Below are 18,723 nucleotides of genomic sequence, written 5' to 3'. Positions count from 1 at the left end.
CCCGGTATGTGTTTTTTTTTTTTTGTCACGTCCCCGGTATGTGTTTTTGGTCACGTCCCTGCCGTCTGTCCCCGGTATGTGTTTTTTTTTTTTTGTCACGTCCCCGGTATGTGTTTTTGGTCACGTCCCTGCCGTCTGTCCCCGGTATGTGTTTTTGGTCACGTCCCTGCCGTCTGTCCCCGGTATGTGTTTTTTTTTTTTGTCACGTCCCCGGTATGTGTTTTTGGTCACGTCCCTGCCGTCTGTCCCCGGTATATGTTTTTGGTCACGTCCCTGCCGTCTGTCCCCGGTATGTGTTTTTTTTTTTTGTCACGTCCCCGGTATGTGTTTTTGGTCACGTCCCTGCCGTCTGTCCCCGGTATGTGTTTTTGGTCACGTCCCTGCCGTCTGTCCCTGGTATGTGTTTTTGGTCACGTCCCTGCCGTCTGTCCCTGGTATGTGTTTTTGGTCACGTCCCTGCCGTCTGTCCCCGGTATGTGTTTTTTTTTTTTGTCACGTCCCCGGTATGTGTTTTTGGTCACGTCCCTGCCGTCTGTCCCCGGTATGTGTTTTTGGTCACGTCCCTGCCGTCTGTCCCCGGTATGTGTTTTTTTTTTTTGTCACGTCCCCGGTATGTGTTTTTGGTCACGTCCCTGCCGTCTGTCCCCGGTATGTGTTTTTGGTCACGTCCCTGCCGTCTGTCCCCGGTATGTGTTTTTTTTTTTTGTCACGTCCCCGGTATGTGTTTTTGGTCACGTCCCTGCCGTCTGTCCCCGGTATGTGTTTTTGGTCACGTCCCTGCCGTCTGTCCCTGGTATGTGTTTTTGGTCACGTCCCTGCCGTCTGTCCCCGGTATGTGTTTTTGGTCACGTCCCTGCCGTCTGTCCCCGGTATGTGTTTTTTTTTTTTTGTCACGTCCCCGGTATGTGTTTTTTTTTTTTGTCACGTCCCCGGTATGTGTTTTTGGTCACATCCCTGCCGTCTGTCCCCGGTATGTGTTTTTGGTCACGTCCCTGCCGTCTGTCCCCGGTATGTGTTTTTTTTTTTTGTCACGTCCCCGGTATGTGTTTTTGGTCACGTCCCTGCCGTCTGTCCCCAGTATGTGTTTTTGGTCACATCCCTGCCGTCTGTCCCCGGTATGTGTTTTTGGTCACGTCCCTGCCGTCTGTCCCCGGTATGTGTTTTTTTTTTTTTGTCACGTCCCCGGTATGTGTTTTTGGTCACGTCCCTGCCGTCTGTCCCCGGTATGTGTTTTTTTTTTTTTGTCACGTCCCCGGTATGTGTTTTTGGTCACGTCCCTGCCGTCTGTCCCCGGTATGTGTTTTTGGTCACGTCCCTGCCGTCTGTCCCCGGTATGTGTTTTTTTTTTGTCACGTCCCTGCCGTCTGTCCCCGGTATGTGTTTTTGGTCATGTTCCTGCTTCTGTCCTCTGTGTTTTTATATACTGTGGTGCATTCTCAGTTTTGTATTTATTCCTACTTCCTGTTTTACTTTGACACGGTGTTTTCTGTTCTTGTTTGATTTGCTTGCTTCCTGTGGTTAATTCTAATCTCCTCCCGTGTATTTATAATCTTTCTTCCAGCTTCCTGGTTGCTGGTCCATTTGTTGTTTTTGTCCTCGTGTTTTCTGGGGGTTTTGTCTTCAAAGTCAGATGTCCTGTATTTTCTTTTGTGACCTTTGACCCTGCAGTTTGATTTTTGGACTCTGTGCTTTGAGCAGTGAGCACCTGTATATGACTCTTGATGTCATATTACCTGTCTTTGATTAAAGATCACTGCTTGAACATATTCTGCTGGTTATCAGAACCCAACCATGACATGTGCATTTAATGTAAAGAACAAACGGTTGTTGTTTAAACATCATGAAAACGTCTAGACTCGTGTCAGAACAACAAACTGTCTGTTTCCACTGATGGAAAATCACTGTCTTACAAAGAGTCCCCCAGAGGCCGGGGACAAATGTTACCTTACCCCCCTTTCTTTTTTACAAAGTATCTGATCTCCCCAAGTCCTCCCTGGACGAACCTATGACGTCTGAGGACACTACACCAACAGTTCAGTTCCTGTGCTGCACAAAGGGTCAAAAAGGTCCGAGGGCCCCAAACGGCACACACGTGTTCTAATCAACATCAGTTCAAATGGGATTTATTAGACAGTTTAATGAAACCTGTCCAACTCAGAGAACATCCAAACTCAGAACAGGACATTTTCTGCCAATAAAATCTCAAGCACCCCTCCCTTCTGCCAAACTGACCATCAGATGTTAAACAGATAGGGTCATGATTAATACTGATTTAGAGTCCTTAATTCAGAGAGTGACGTAAACTCAGAATGTGGCGCTATTTTGGTTCCAACTGTGTTGAACTACTGAATGAACCTTTAATGTTTTCAGCATTTTTTAAAAAATATTTCTCCACATACAGAAACACATCCAGGTACAGGTGCTATCAAAATAAATATCCAAATAGTTAAACTATCAAATGTACATAAACTTACCATTTATGATGATTTATTTAATTAATTTAAAGCCTGATTTATGCAGCTGCAGCTCTGTAAGTCCGTGTCATACAATGATGTGTGTGACAGTTTAAAGTTCTCCATCTCTGGATTAAACCTCGGTCCCACCGAGTGAAGAAGGAGCCACACACCCTGTTTTTTTTGTTTCGTGAGCTATCGTGGCAGTATAGTGGCTCTGAGTGGCTCTTAGAGGCATTATCTTTAGTTAACGAAGCTCCTCTCTGAGTGTGGCGCTAATTTCAAGATGTTCAAAATTTAGCAACAACAGCGTGGCGCAGTTTGTGTTCAAGTTACTGTGACAGCTTAGAGGCATTTGTGTGGTGCTTACGAGTCTGCAAAAGTCCATTATCCGTGCACCTGGCACCTTCGCAGGACCTGAGAGGCTATTTTTGGAACAGCTCTCCTCTTGCGCACACAATTGCACCTGCTCTGTGCGCTGGACTATATATAAAATAATTATTTTGTAGTGGATTAATCATTTTCTGCCAAACCTTGGATGCCGAAAATGCCTCTAATCTCTTCTGGAATTAATGGATCACATGAGCGCCACTGTGTGTGCGCACTGAGGCAGTGACTCATCATCACGCTTCAAACGAGCATTTAGGCAGAACGCCAGCTCACAAAAGAGTGATATTTCAGTCAATATTGGATGAACACAAAGTTAAAATTTGGGTGACTGCGTGAAAGTGGATGTGTGTTTAAAGCCATGGAAGATAAGTCCAGTGGAGCAGCTAAGAGCAGGAGCTGTGCGGCAACACAGGTGGAGAGCGCGCAAAAGAGCGATTTTGAAGACACAACACAAAGTTAAAAGTTGTATCATGTTGACTTGTAAGCTGTGGAAGAAATATATATATATATACAGTGTTGCCACATTTACTTTGAAAAAGTAATCCATTTACTGATTACTGATTACTCCTTGAAAAAGTAACTTAGTTACTTTACTGATTACTCAATTGTAAAAGTAACTAAGTTAGATTACTAGTTACTTTTTTAGTTACTTTTCCCAGCTGCCGACAACAACCCTCTGCCACCTCAACATGACAATGATACCTGTTTTGCCAAAACTTACTTTATAGTCACCCTTTCTTGACTTCAATGAAAATAAATACTTGTTTTATAAAAAGTAAAATAAAGACGTCTTTCTTGACCTCATATTTAACTGTTGACAGCACTGTAACAGTAAAACATGCAATTTCTAACCTACATTGTTTATAAATGTAACTATTAAATTCATTCTAGCATTTTTCTAACATTTAAATTCTCTCTAAATATTTTACTTGTCGAAATTAATATTATTTTAAGTAGTATTAGTATACTCAACAAAAATATAAACGCAACACTTTTGGTTTTGCTCCCATTTTGTTTTAGATGAACTCAAAGATCTAAAACTTTTTCCACATACACAATATCACCATTTCCCTCAAATATTGTTCACAAACCAGTCTAAATCTGTGACAGTGAGCACTTCTCCTTTGCTGAGATAATCCATCCCACCTCACAGGTGTGCCATATCAAGATGCTGATTAGACACCATGATTAGTGCACAGGTGTGCCTTAGACTGTCCACAATAAAAGGCCACTCTGAAAGGTGCAGTTTTATCACACAGCACAATGCCACAGATGTCGCAAGATTTGAGGGAGCGTGCAATTGGCATGCTGACAGCAGGAATGATAACCAGAGCTGTTGCTCGTGTATTGAATGTTCATTTCTCTACCATAAGCCGTCTCCAAAGGTGTTTCAGAGAATTTGGCAGTACATCCAACCAGCCTCACAACCGCAGACCACGTGTAACCACACCAGCCCAGGACCTCCACATCCAGCATGTTCACCTCCAAGATCGTCTGAGACCAGCCACTCGGACAGCTGCTGAAACAATCGCTTTGCATAACCAAAGAATTTCTGCACAAACTGTCAGAAACCGTCTCAGGGAAGCTCATCTGCATGCTCGTCGTCCTCATCGGGGTCTCGACCTGACTCCAGTTCGTTGTTGTAACCGACTTGAGTGGGCAAATGCTCACATTCGCTGGCGTTTGGCACGTTGGAGAGGTGTTCTCTTCAACTCTATGCGAAGGAGATGTGTTGCACTGCATGAGGCAAATGGTGGTCACACCAGATACTGACTGGTATCCCCCCCCCAATAAAACAAAACTGCACCTTTCAGAGTGGCCTTTTATTGTGGGCAGTCTAAGGCACACCTGTGCACTAATCATGGTGTCTAATCCTCTTTTACCGACTGCATGCTGTAAGGTTGTGGACTGATCCATTTATCTGCGTGTGCACTGTAAAAACTATTATAATATGATGTCAGATGAAGCAGTGAAAACAGAAAAATCACAGCCGGTGATTTTTCTGTTTTCACTGCACAGCCTGCAGACGTGCACGTCAGGTTACAGGTCTGAACACGGTGTGAAAAAAATAACCAGTCGTTTTTTTAATCACATAAATGTCTCCGGTCCCACATGTGAGGGGTTTAATGGAAACACATTGTGATCGGACGGAACATTTTATCTGATGTGAGCGAAAAATCCGTTGTACAAAATTAGTTATATACAGTGTTTATTCTTTGGAAAACAATACAAAAACTTTGGGACTTCTTTTGTCCGGTGACTGTGAATATCTGGTTTATACGATGACAGTTTAGGTGCATTTTACTGGACATGGGACTGAACAATAAATTTATCTCTCAAAACCTGTTGTGAAAGTGTTGGAACACGGACCCACAACAGGGGGCGCAAATGAACGGACAATGGAGGAAGTCAAATAGCACTTTTACTGTTGTGAAATAAGCACAACAAGCACGACAGATTACAATAGAAAATAATAAAGTTAATTCACAAAGCTGTCATGTGGGCAGGCTCGAAGATAGAAGACGTCTGTCCAAAGCAGAACCGGAACCACACGATTTCCTCCGCCACCGAACCCCGGGAATACTGGAGCCGCCAAGTCCCGAACTCCCAGGTGGCCACTGCCTCCGCTTGTCGGATCTGGTACTGCTGGCAAGGAACAAAAACAGTTAGATGTGGGTGCGTTTGCACCCAGCAACACGGATGGTGAAAAAAACCACCTCCACCTCTTGTCAGGAAAATGTGAGTATTTATCAAAAAAGGGTTCAATACAGTCTCCAGCTGCAAGTACTCACCAACCACTGTCAAAACACAAGCAACAAAGTCACTGTCTGAAAGACAACACAACGGCTGAGTTCGTTACCTCCTCGGTAGAACGATATCTCGGCAAAGAGGTGGAGATGACGTCTTGCTGATATACCGATGCAGATCAGATGAGTGGTGACAGCTGTCATAGGTGATGAGTGTCAGCTGTCACCCCGGCTGCTCCTGTGAGGCGGCAGCGCCCTCTGGTGCCTGGAGCCCGCACTCCAGGCAGGGTGCCCTCTGGTGGTGGTGGGCCAGCAGTACCTCCTCTTCTGGCGGCCCACACAACAGGACCCCCCCCTCAACGGGCGCCAGGCATGTCCGGGTGGCGGCGGTAGAAATCGGCCAGGAGGGCCGGGTCCAGGATGAAGCTCCTCTTCACCCAGGAGCGTTCTTCAGGTCCGTACCCCTCCCAGTCCACCAAATACTGGAAGCCCTGGCCCATCCTACGGACATCTAAGACCCGACGCACAGTCCAAGCCGGCTCGCCATCGATGATCCGGGCAGGAGGTGGTGCCGGACCCGGAGTACAGAGGGGTGAGGTGTGATGTGGCTTAATCCGGGACACATGGAAAACGGGATGGATCCGCAGTGAGGACGGAAGCTGAAGCCTCACCGCGGCTGGACTGATGACCTTGAGGATTTTAAATGGGCCGATGTACCGATCCTGCAGTTTTGGTGAGACCACTTGGAGGGGGATGTCCTTTCTTGACAACCACACTTCCTGCCCTGGCCGATACGCAGGGGCCGGGGTCCGCCGCCGGTCTACATGGGCTTTCGTCCTCATCCGGGCCCTCAACAAAGCAGAACGGGCGGCACGCCACACCCGACGGCACTTCCGTAGGTGGGCCTGGACCAAGGGCACACCGACCTCTCCCTCAACCACCGGAAACAAGGGAGGCTGGTACCCCAGACACACCTCAAAAGGGGAGAGGCCGGTGGCTGACGACACCTGGCTGTTATGGGCATACTCGATCCAGGCCAAATGGGTACTCCAGGCCGCCAGGTGCGCGGCCGTCACGCAACGCAGGGCCTGTTCCACCTCCTGATTGGCCCGTTCTGCTTGCCCGTTGGTCTGGGGAAGGTACCCGGATGAGAGACTCACCGTGGCCCCCAGTTCCTGGCAGAAGCTCCTCCAGACTTGCGAGGAGAACTGGGGACCGCGATCGGAGACGATGTCTGTTGGAATCCCATGCAGCCGGACGACGTGGTGGACCAGGAGGTCCGCTGTCTCCTGGGCAGTCGGGAGCTTCGGGAGGGCCACGAAGTGGGCCGCCTTGGAGAATCGGTCCACTATCGTGAGGATGGTGGTGTTGCCCTGGGACGGTGGGAGGCCCGTGACAAAATCCAGGCCGATGTGGGACCAGGGGCGATGAGGCACGAGCAGCGGCTGGAGCAGTCCCGAAGCCCTGCGATGATCAGCCTTGCCCCTGGCGCAGGTGGTGCAGGCCTGGATATAGTCCCGGACGTCGGCCCCTAGGGACGCCCACCAGAAGCGCTGCCGGACAACTGCCACGGTTCTTCGCACCCCTGGATGACAGGAGAGCTTGGAGCCATGACAGAAGTCCAGGACTGCAGCCCTAGCCTCTGGTGGGACGTAGAGTCTGTTCTTCGGTCCAGTTCCGGGGTCCGGACTTCGTGCCAGGGCCTCCCGGACGGTTCTCTCTACGTCCCAGGTGAGGGTGGCCACGATAGTGGACTCCGGGATGATGGGTTCCGGTGGATCCGACAACTCCGTTTTGACTTCATCTTCATGTACCCGGGACAAGGCATCCGATCTCTGGTTTTTGGTCCTGGGACGGTAGGTGATCCGGAAGTCAAAACGGCCGAAGAACAGTGACCAGCGGGCTTGCCTGGGGTTCAGCCGCTTGGCGGTCCTGATATACTCCAGGTTCCGGTGGTCAGTGAAAACCGTGAATGGCACGGACGTTCCCTCCAACAGATGTCTCCACTCTTCTAGAGCCTCTTTCACCGCAAGGAGTTCTCGATTGCCGACGTCATAGTTCCGTTCGGCCGGGGTCAACCTGCGGGAAAAATAGGCACACGGGTGAAGGACCTTATCGGTCCTCCCGCTCTGGGAAAGCACAGCTCCTATCCCTGAGTCCGAGGCGTCCACTTCAACCACTAACTGGCGACTAGGATCGGGCTGCACCAGAACGGGTGCAGACGAGAAGCGCCGTTTCAACTCCTTGAACGCGGCATCGCAACGATCCGACGAGGGTGAAGGGGACTTTTGGTGAGGTCAGGGCTGTCATGGGGCTAACTACCTGACTGTAGCCCTTAATGAACCTCCTGTAGAAATTAGCAAAGCCGAGGAACTGTTGCAGCTTCCTACGGCTGGTGGGTTGGGGCCAGTCTCTCACCGCCGCGACCTTGGCCGGATCAGGAGCGACGGAGTTAGGGGAGATGATAAACCCCAGGAAGGACAAAGAAGTGCGGTGGAACTCGCACTTCTCGCCCTTCACAAACAGCCGGTTCTCCAACAACCGCTGCAGGACCTGACGTACATGCCGGACGTGGGTCTCAGGATCCGGAGAAAAGATGAGTATATCGTCCAGATATACGAAGACGAATCGGTGCAGGAAATCCCGCAAGACATCATTAACTAATGCTTGGAACGTCGCGGGGGCGTTTGTAAGACCGAACGGCATGACCAGGTACTCAAAGTGACCTAAGGGGGTGTTAAATGCCGTCTTCCACTCGTCTCCCTTCCGGATCCGAACCAGGTGATACGCATTTCTAAGATCTAGCTTGGTGAATATTTGGGCTCCATGCAGGGGCGTGAACACTGAATCCAACAAGGGCAATGGGTATCGGTTACGAAACGTGATTTCGTTCAGCCCCCTGTAATCCATGCATGGACGTTGTCCGCCATCCTTTTTCCCCACAAAAAAGAAACCTGCACCCATCGGGGAGGTGGAATTCCGGATCAACCCGGCAGCTAATGAGTCCCGGATGTAGGTCTCCATTGATTCGCGCTCAGGTCGTGAGAGGTTGTACAGCCTGCTGGACGGAAACTCAACGCCTGGAACCAAATCAATGGCACAATCGTACGGGCGGTGCGGGGGAAGGGTGAGCGCCAGATCCTTGCTGAACACGTCCACAAGGTCATGGTACTCCACCGGCACTGTCCCGAGATTGGGCGGGACTCTGACCTCCTCCTTAGCCTGGGAACCGGGAGGAACCTAAACATACCCGATGGCAGGTCTCGCTCCACTGAACCACTACCCCGGATGGCCAATCGATCCGGGGATTGTGTTTTAACATCCAGGGGAACCCAAGAATCACGCGGGAGGTGGCAGGAGTCACAAAAAGCTCGATCTCCTCCCGGTGATTTCCTGACACCACCAGAGTTACTGCCGGTGTCTTATGTGTGATCAAAGGGAGTAGGGAGCCATCTAGTGCCCGTACTTGCACAGGTGAAGTAAGTGCCACCAGAGGGAGCCCTGCCTCCCTAGCCCATTTGTTGTCTAGCAAATTCCCTTCAGAGCCCGTGTCCACCAGTGCTGGGGCCTGAAGGGTAAAATCCTCATAAAGGATTGTAACCGGGAGTCGTGTGGCAATACGCTTTCAGCTTTCAGGCTCCTCTCATGTGGAACCAGCTCCTAATTCAGATCAGGGAGACAGATACCCTCTCTACTTTTAAGATTAGGCTTAAAACTTTCCTTTTCGCTAAGGCTTATAGTTAGGGCTGGATCGGGTGACCCTGGACCATCCCTTGGTTATGTTGCTTTAGACGTAGACTGTGGGGGGGTTCCCATGATGCACTGTTTCTTTCTCTTTTTGCTCCGTATGCATCACTCTGCATTTAATCATTAGTGATCGATCTCTGCCCCCCTTCTCGGCATGTCTTTTTCCTGGTTCTTTCCCTCAGCCCCAACCAGTCTCAGCAGAAGACTGCCCCTCCCTGAGCCTGGTTCTGCTGGAGGTTTCTTCCTGTTAAAAGGGAGTTTTTCCTTCCCACTGTGGCCAAGTGCTTGCTCATAGGGGGTCGTTTTGACCATTGGGGTTTTTCATAATTATTGTATGGCCTTGCCTTGCAATATGGAGCGCCTTGGGGCAACTGTTTGTTGTGATTTGGCGCTATATAAGAAAAAAGTTGATTGATTGATTGAATATGGGTGTGTCCCACGTGAATGTCTTGGCCCACCCCTAGCCCAGTTTCTAGGGGCGGGCGTTGGTGTTTAACCGCTCGGGGCAGTCCCTCACCTGATGCTCTATCGAGCCACAAACAAAGCACGCTCCGCGGACCAGCCTCCTCTGTCTATCCGGGGGTCTAAATGTGGCCCTGCTCGTGTCCATAGCTTCATCAGCAGGGGGAGCTGTAACCACACGGAGCGTAGGGGCCGTGGAGCGTGGGGAGGGCGGAGCTCGGTCGGAGCTGGAAGGGAGAGGGACGGCGCGTGCCCGGCCACGCCCTTCGTCTCGTTCCCGACGGCGTTCTTCTAACCGATTGTCTAATCGTATAACCAGATCAATAAGCCCATCTAAGTCCCGCGGTTCGTCCTTAGCCACCAGGTGCTCCTTTAGGACCAACGACAGTCCGTTTACGAAGGCGGCGCGGAGGGCAGTGCTATTCCAGCCGGACCTTGCAGCCGCGATGCGGAAGTCGACTGCATAAGCAGCTGCGCTCCGGCGCCCCTGTCTCATTGACAGCAGCACGGCTGAAGCGGTCTCTCCTCTATTTGGGTGATCGAACACTGTTCTGAACTCCCTCACAAACCCATCATATGTCTGAAGGAGCCGTGAATTTTGCTCCCAGAGCGCTGTAGCCCAAGCGCGTGCCTCACCGCAAAGCAGATTTATCACATAAGCTATTTTGCTGGCATTAGTCGCGTACATGACGGGACGTTGTGCGAAGACGAGCGAACACTGCATAAGAAAGTCCGCACACGTCTCCACACAACCCCCGTACGGCTCTGGAGGGCTTATGTATGCTTCCGGGGAAGGTGGGAGGGGTCGTTGAACGACCTGTGGAACGTCACTGTTACGCACAGGGTCGACAGGAGGGAGAGCCGCAGCAGCGCCCTGAGGGCGCGCTTCCACCTGCATGGCGAGAGCCTCCACCCTGCGGTTAAGGAGGACGTTCTGCTCGGTCATTAAATCCAACCGAGCCGTGAAAGCGGTGAGGATTCGCTGCAACTCTCCGATCATTCCTCCTGTGGACGTCTGCGCGCCCTGTTCTTCCATTGGCCGTTCAACAGCCGGTTGACGCCCCTCGGGATCCATGACGTTGGCCGAGATATCCTGTTGTGAAAGTGTTGGAACACGGACCCACAACAGGGGGCGCAAATGAACGGACAATGGAGGAAGTCAAATAGCACTTTTACTGTTGTGAAATAAGCACAACAAGCACGACAGATTACAATAGAAAATAATAAAGTCAATTCACAAAGGTGTCATGTGGGCAGGCTCGAAGATAGAAGACGTCTGTCCAAAGCAGAACCGGAACCACACGATTTCCTCCGCCACCGAACCCCGGGAATACTGGAGCCACCAAGTCCCGAACTCCCAGGTGGCCACTGCCTCCGCTTGTCGGATCTGGTACTGCTGGCGAGGAACAAAAACAGTTAGATGTGGGTGCGTTTGCACCCAGCAACACGGATGGTGAAAAAAACCACCTCCACCTCTTGTCAGGAAAATGTGAGTACTTATCAAAAAAGGGTTCAATACAGTCTCCAGCTGCAAGTACTCACCAACCACTGTCAAAACACAAGCAACAAAGTCACTGTCTGAAAGACAACACAACGGCTGAGTTCATTACCTCCTCGGTAGAACGATATCTCGGCAAAGAGGTGGAGATGACGTCTTGCTGATATACCAATGCAGATCAGATGAGTGGTGACAGCTGTCATAGGTGATGAGTGTCAGCTGTCACCCCGGCTGCTCCTGTGAGGCGGCAGCGCCCTCTGGTGCCTGGAGCCCGCACTCCAGGCAGGGTGCCCTCTGGTGGTGGTGGGCCAGCAGTACCTCCTCTTCTGGCGGCCCACACAACAAAACTTTGGTGATGAAGTCGCTTCTATCCCACACGTTGACTTTATTTTCCCAAATGTTTCTTCGATTGGGATTTGAAGGAAATCTGTACATCTTGAAGCCCTTGTTGTGTTTATTTGTGCCTCCAAACGCACAACAACCCGACATTTTCAGAGAATAAATAAATAAAATATCTGGATTTACATGCAGACACATGAACAGCAAACACTATTTTGGAACCAAGATGGGACCAGGTGTCACGTGACCGATTTTTTTTTTTTGACTTGTCATGTCGTCACTCTCTCTAATTATGGAACCACAGTGCCCCCTGAAGGCTATGTTGAGAAATATACTAAAAACTTGCAAACCAGAATAAATTATTAGTTATCCAAAAGACTGAAATATTCACTGCAGGAGTTGTTTTCTAATATTAGTTGTGAACATGTTTTCCTTCCTGTGATGTTAATGTATTTTTTTTACATTACGTGATCTGTTTATTATCCATAAGTGTTTCCCGAGTGCTTAAATCACTTTCTTTCTTCTGACAGTGTGTTTAGTTGGAAGATTATTTCCGTTCAGCGGTATAATGAATGTTAAAAGTCAAAGAAAGCAGGCATAATGACATGTCATTTCATTCTGTACATGTTATACTTTTCTTACAAACTACGAGGTCTATTAGAAAAGTATCCGACCTTATTATTTTTTCAAAAACCATATGGATTTGAATCATGTGTGATTACATCAGACATGCTTGAACCCTCGTGGGCATGCGAGAGTTTTTTCACGCCTGTCGGTTACGTCATTCGCCTGTGGGCAGTCTTTGAGTGAGGAGTCGCCCACCCTCTCGTCGTTTTTTCATTGTTTAGGAATGGCTCAGAGACTGCTGCTTTGTTTGATAAAAAAATTTTTCAAAACTGTAAGGCACAACTGAGTGGACACCATTCGATAAATTCAGCTGGTTTTCGTTGAAAATTTTAACGGCTGATGAGAGATTTTGGTCTGGTAGTGTCGCCGTAAGGATGGCCCACGGCGCCTGACGGCGATCTGCGCTTCGAGGCGGCAGCGTCTCACCGTTTCAAGTTGAAAACTTCCACATTTCAGGTTCTGTTGACCCAGTAAGTCGTCAGAGAACAGAGAACTTTCAGAAGAAGTCGGCATGAGGAGTTTATTCGGACATTCCATTGTTAACGGACATTTTGTAATGAAAGAACGTGCGGGCAGAGTCGCATGTCGGGCCAGACCCGACCGCGAGGGGTCGCGACAGGAAAAACACCTCCGTTGGAAACCTTAACGGACAAGTTGGAACATGCCCAAGCTGTTAAACAATTTCTCAGTTACTCACTTGTTGAAAGCCATCAAAAGCCGCCTGAATTTTACAAATGGTTTTCAACACGGAGGTGTTTTTCCTGTCGCGGCGCACACAGAATTTGTGCGCACGTCTTTCATTAAAAAATGTCCTTAAACAGTGGAATGTCTGCATAAAGTCCTCATGCCGGCCTCTTCTGAATCTTCTCTGTTCTCTCACGATGTCCTGGGTGAATTAAGCCTTAAATTAGGATGATTTCAGCTTGAAACAGGTCGACGACGGCGCCTGGAAGCGCTGCACAACGTCCCGCTCTGTGGGAAGTCCTTACACCGACAGAAACACCCCATAATCTCTCATCAGCCGTTAAACTTTTCACAGAAAACCAGCTTAATTTCTTGAATAGTGTCCACTCGGATATTCCTCACAGGTCCAGAAAAAATTTTGATAAAGCAACGCGCGCCGTCTGGAGCAGCGTGTGAAACAAAGGAATTCAGCCGAGAGGGCGGGACCACATCTCACTCAAGGCCTGCCCACAGGGAAATGACGTCACCGACGCGTGAAAAAACTCACGCATGCGCACGAGGGTTCAAGCATGATTGGTGTAATCGCACATCATTCAAATCCATATAGTTAAAAAAATAAATAAAAGTGTCGGTTTATTATCTAACAGACCTCGTAATTCTGGTTGAAGCAGGTGGGTGGAGCTTATCGTCATGTGCACATTCCTCTTCAAAAGGACATTAAAACAAAGGACGATGCTTTTTGCTCTTGCTTGCAGTCTTTTCCTTCCTCTTTCTTTCTGCACTCATGTTCTTATCATTTTACTTTTAGTCCCTCCTTTATCTGTTAGCCTTTTCTTTTTGATGCTTTTTGGCGAATTTTGCAATTTGTGAGCTACCAAATAGGAGTTAAATGCACCCAGAGTCCAGCTGCACTTTGAGTTTCAGTCTGTGTGAATTCACTGAGTGAGCACGATCATAACTGCTATTTCTGCTTTGTGCTGATCCTGTTTGATTCTGCAGCAACTATGAAAGCTTCTGCTACTTGTGATCATATATTGCATAATAAGAATCCACAATATGTAAAGAACACACCATGTGTCCATGGGTTTGAGTGTGTATGTTTTTACAGTTGTAGGAAGGCAAATATTTCATTACTCCCCCCCACCAACCCCCCTTCTTTCATTCAAGGTGCCACGTGTGCTCTGATCTATTGTACATAAATAAGACGTCATCAGTGCTGAGACATTATGGAGCCTTAAGGTGCCATGAATAAGGCAGCAGAACCTAACATTCCCAGAATGCCTGCACAAAAACACTTCTACCTCTACCAGCATGCACTTCAGTTTTTATGCACCCAGCTGTCATTTGCACCCTGTAAAAGGGGAAATTCTGCAAAAGACAAAAAAAAAAAAAAGAAGCTTTGGCACCAGCACTGTTGAAAAAATGGTGCTTGTGAAAGGAGAAGAAAAAACAATCAATAGATGCTCTCCATCACCCACACCTCGACCCTCTGTTACACAAGCACTCGTGCCCCAGATGCACAATGATTCTTGCACATGTTCCCACTTTATTTCTGCCGTGTTCAGAGATACCAGCGTAACGTGTGCTGGTGCTCATAGTAAACACATTTTACACCACATTGGTGTTACACTTTAACAGTGTCTGCATCAAAACACAAATTACTAAATGTATATATTCCTGCAACAGTTTTCATTTTTTAATCCCGTGTCTGCATATCCATCCATCCATCGATCGATCGCTCCAGTATGAGTCAAAGCTGACTCATGCCATGAGGCATATGCACAGATTTGAATATTGCAGCAACAATTTGCTGCTCCCTTTTGTTTTCCCAAAGATTAAGAGGGTGAAATATAAAAGGCCCATGAAACGTTGACAGTAGTAGTAACTGTGACAGTGAGACATGCCAACAAAAACAGGAGAGAGAGAAAACAAACCAACCAATAACCACTCAACCAAACGGTGGATTGAAGAAATGTGTGAGTAATGGATACAAAGTTTTGATATCTGTCCATTTTTGTTCTGCATAAGTCCTCCTTCCCAATCGTCAAATGTGTTCCTTGTCAGTTGATGTACAGTAAGTCTACTGGAAAGTTATGTGCATACTCAAAACTTTGGGGTGGACATCACACACAGAGCTTTCCCAGTGATTGCATATTTATATACTGTTTTGTCTTGCATTTCTTTGTTACAAATGTGATTTTTCTTGTTTGTTAATTCTGCATTCTAATCCAATTTACATTTGTTCTGCAAATTTGATTGGTTAATCGTGTGAGATTTCAGTTCATAAAATATTTGGCACCAGCACTGGCAGCAAAATATTTGACTGTTTCGCATTTGATTACTCCACACTCTGACCGCGTTGCTATGCAAATGTCAATCAATAATGGTGCCGCCAGGTGAGAGCGAGAGAAACTACTGCAGCGACTATGATGCAGAAATGGGTGAATTTAAGCTACCATACAAAAGTATTGATGTGGATTCTGACAGAATTTACAGTTTGGCATGAAGATGCTGTTGCAACAGTAAGCTTTGCTGACTGAATTACTTACAGAAAAATAAACCGTGTAAATGATGGTAGTGGATTAGAATGGGAATATCCCCCTTGTGTCTGATGATTTGCAGACGTTAATGCTGGATTTTATGGTCGCAAATTGACTGTTACCTGTGACGCGGTAAAACAGACACAACAGTGTTATTCCCTAATTCATATCCTGTGGTTCTGCAATGCTTCAGACTGGGCTTCTGATTGTCCAAAGCTCTATTGCAGGGTGTGAATTCAGCTCAAGGGGAGTAGAGAAGCTTGAATTCTTGCTCTTATTTAGTCACTAGCCTATAGCAGTCGGCCTCTCGGTAGGAGGGGTCTGGTTAGGTTTAAAACTCCAGCTTTTGTTGCTTCTGTTTATTCTTCTCTACAAGAGTCAAGACAGAAGTCAGACTACCAGAGCAAGAATTTTAGCTGAGGAAGCTTCTGCGATTTGAAGCGAAATGTCCTCGTGTCAAGCAACCCAGTCCAGTCGAAGATTCAATCTTCTCTACTATTCTGCCTGAGTATTGAGGACATCAGGAGCTGGAGAAGGCCAAGAGGATGCCCATGTTTCACTTCTATGTCAGATAGATGGCTACTAGGATGTTCTCCGTGGGGATCAACGGGCTCTAGATTGGAGTTTAGTGTTTATACAACCCCTGGCAAAAATGATGGAATCACTGTTGGGAAAGTGTAGTGACACGGACCCACAATAGGGGGCATAAATGAACGGACAATAGAAGGAGTTAAATTAGAACACTTTACTGTTGTGAATGCCACAACCAAACACAGCAGATTACAGAATGAATACAAGTCAATCAATAAAGGTGTCGTGTGGGCAGGCTCGACGACAGGAGACGCCCGTCTGGAGACGAACCGGAACCACACGATTTCCACCGCCACTGAACCCGAGGGATACTGGAGCCGCCAAGTCCCAAAGTCCCCAGGTGGCCACCGTCTCGGCGTGTCGGATCTGGTACTGCTGGCGGAAAACAAAAACAGTCAAGTGTGGGTGTGTGTACACCCAGTAACAATTATGGTGGGAATACCACCTCCACCTCTCACTCAATATCTTGCAGCGTACCGCAGTGATTCCTCAGGGGAAAAGAGTGCCGTCCAGCACTCTCTCAGCTTCCACCGACAGAGGTACCGGTACTCCTGCAAACACTCACAATATACAAATTATATTGTACCACACAAACGGCTGAGGATATTACCTCTCAATGAAGTTGATATCTCGGCAATGTGGTGGAGGTGTCTTCCTGCTTTTATTCCTGGTGTAATGTATATGATCAGTGACAGCTGTCATGGTTGATGGGTGACAGCTGTCACCTCGGCAGTTCCTGGAGGCAGCAGCGCCCTCTCGTGCCTGAAGCCCGCACTTCAGGCAGGGCGCCCTCTGGTGGTGGGCCAGCAGTACCTCCTCTTCTGGCGGCCCACACAACAATCACCGGCCTCGGAGGATGTTCATTCAGTTGTTTAATTTTGTAGAAAAAAAGCAGATCACAGACATGACACAAGACTAAAGTCATTTCAAATGGCAACTTTCTGGCTTTAAGAAACACTATAAGAAATCAGGAAAAAAAATTGTGGCAGTCAGTAACGGTTACTTTTTTAGACCAAGCAGAGGAAAAAAATATGGAATCACTCAATTCTGAGGAAAAAATGATGGAATCATGAAAAACAAAAGAACGCTCCAACACATCACTAGTATTTTGTTGCACCACCTCTGGCTTTTATAACAGCTTGCAGTCTCTGAGGCATGGACTTAATGAGTGACAAACAGTACTCTTCATCAATCTGGCTCCAACTTTCTCTGATTGCTGTTGCCAGATCAGCTTTGCAGGTTGGAGCCTTGTCATGGACCATTTTCTTCAACTTCCACCAAAGATTTTCAATTGGATTAAGATCCGGACTATTTGCAGGCCATGACATTGACCCTATGTGTCTTTTTGCAAGGAATGTTTTCATAGTTTTTGCTCTATGGCAAGATGCATTATCATCTTGAAAAATGATTTCATCATCCACAAACATCCTTTCAATTGATGGGATAAGAAAAGTGTCCAAAATATCAACATAAACTTGTGCATTTATTGATGATGTAATGACAGCCATCTCCCCAGTGCCTTTACCTGACATGCAGCCCCATATCATCAATGACTGTGGAAATTTACATGTTCTCTTCAGGCAGTCATCTTTATAAATCTCATTGGAACGGCACCAAACAAAAGTTCCAGCATCGTCACCTTGCCCAATGCAGATTCGAGATTCATCACTGAATATGACTTTCATCCAGTCATCCACAGTCCACGATTGCTTTTCCTTAGCCCATTGTAACCTTGTTTTTTTCTGTTTAGGTGTTAATGATGGCTTTCGTTTAGCTTTTCTGTATGTAAATCCCATTTCCTTTAGGTGGTTTCTTACAGTTCGGTCACAGACGTTGACTCCAGTTTCCTCCCATTCGTTCCTCATTTGTTTTGTTGTGCATTTTTGATTTTTGAGACATATTGCTTTAAGTTTTCTGTCTTGACGCTTTGATGTCTTCCTTGGTCTATCAGTATGTTTGCCTTTAACAACCTTCCCATGTTGTTTGTATTTGGTCCAGAGTTTAGACACAGCTGACTGTGAACAACCGACATCTTTTGCAACATTGCGTGATGATTTACTCTCTTTTAAGAGTTTGATAATCCTCTCCTTTGTTTCAATTGATATCTCTCGTGTTGGAGCCATGATTCATGTCAGTCCACTTGGTGCAACAGCTCTCCAAGGTGTGTTCACTCCTTTTTAGATGCAGACTAACGAGCAGATCTGATTTGATGCAGGTGTTAGTTTTGGGGATGAAAATTTACAGGGTGATTCCATAATTTATTCCTCAGAATTGAGTGAGTCCATATTTTTTTCCCTCTGCTTGGTCTAAAAAAGTAACTGTTACTGACTGCCACAATTTTTTTTTCCTGATTTCTTATAGTGGTTCTTAAAGCCAGAAAGTTGCCATTTGAAATGACTTTAGTTTTGTGTCATGTCTGTGATCTGCTTTTTTTCTACAAAATTAAACAACTGAATGAACATCCTCTGAAGCCGGTGATTCCATAATTATTGCCAGGGGTTGTACAATGGGTAGCTGACATTTTTGTGGTACAGGTTGCAATAAATTAAACAGTGCTTGTACAATGAGTTAGCATGGCATGTGAGTCCAGAATGTTTTTAGAACCTTAGACCTCAAAAGGATTTAGAGGAACAAATCAAACTTTT

General features: G+C 47.2%; 1 protein-coding gene across 3 annotated transcripts in view; it reads right to left on the bottom strand.

The window, feature by feature from the left end:
- tspan4a (tetraspanin 4a) overlaps positions 1 to 18,723 on the bottom strand; it is a 1,052,607-nt gene that overhangs the window by 15,210 nt on the left and 1,018,674 nt on the right. The window lies entirely within an intron of this gene.

Source organism: Thalassophryne amazonica, chromosome 2, assembly GCF_902500255.1.
Source record: "Thalassophryne amazonica chromosome 2, fThaAma1.1, whole genome shotgun sequence".
Lineage (NCBI taxonomy): Eukaryota > Metazoa > Chordata > Actinopteri > Batrachoidiformes > Batrachoididae > Thalassophryne > Thalassophryne amazonica.
Note: the sequence above shows the minus strand (reverse complement) of the source record. Positions and strands in the feature narration are given on the sequence as shown.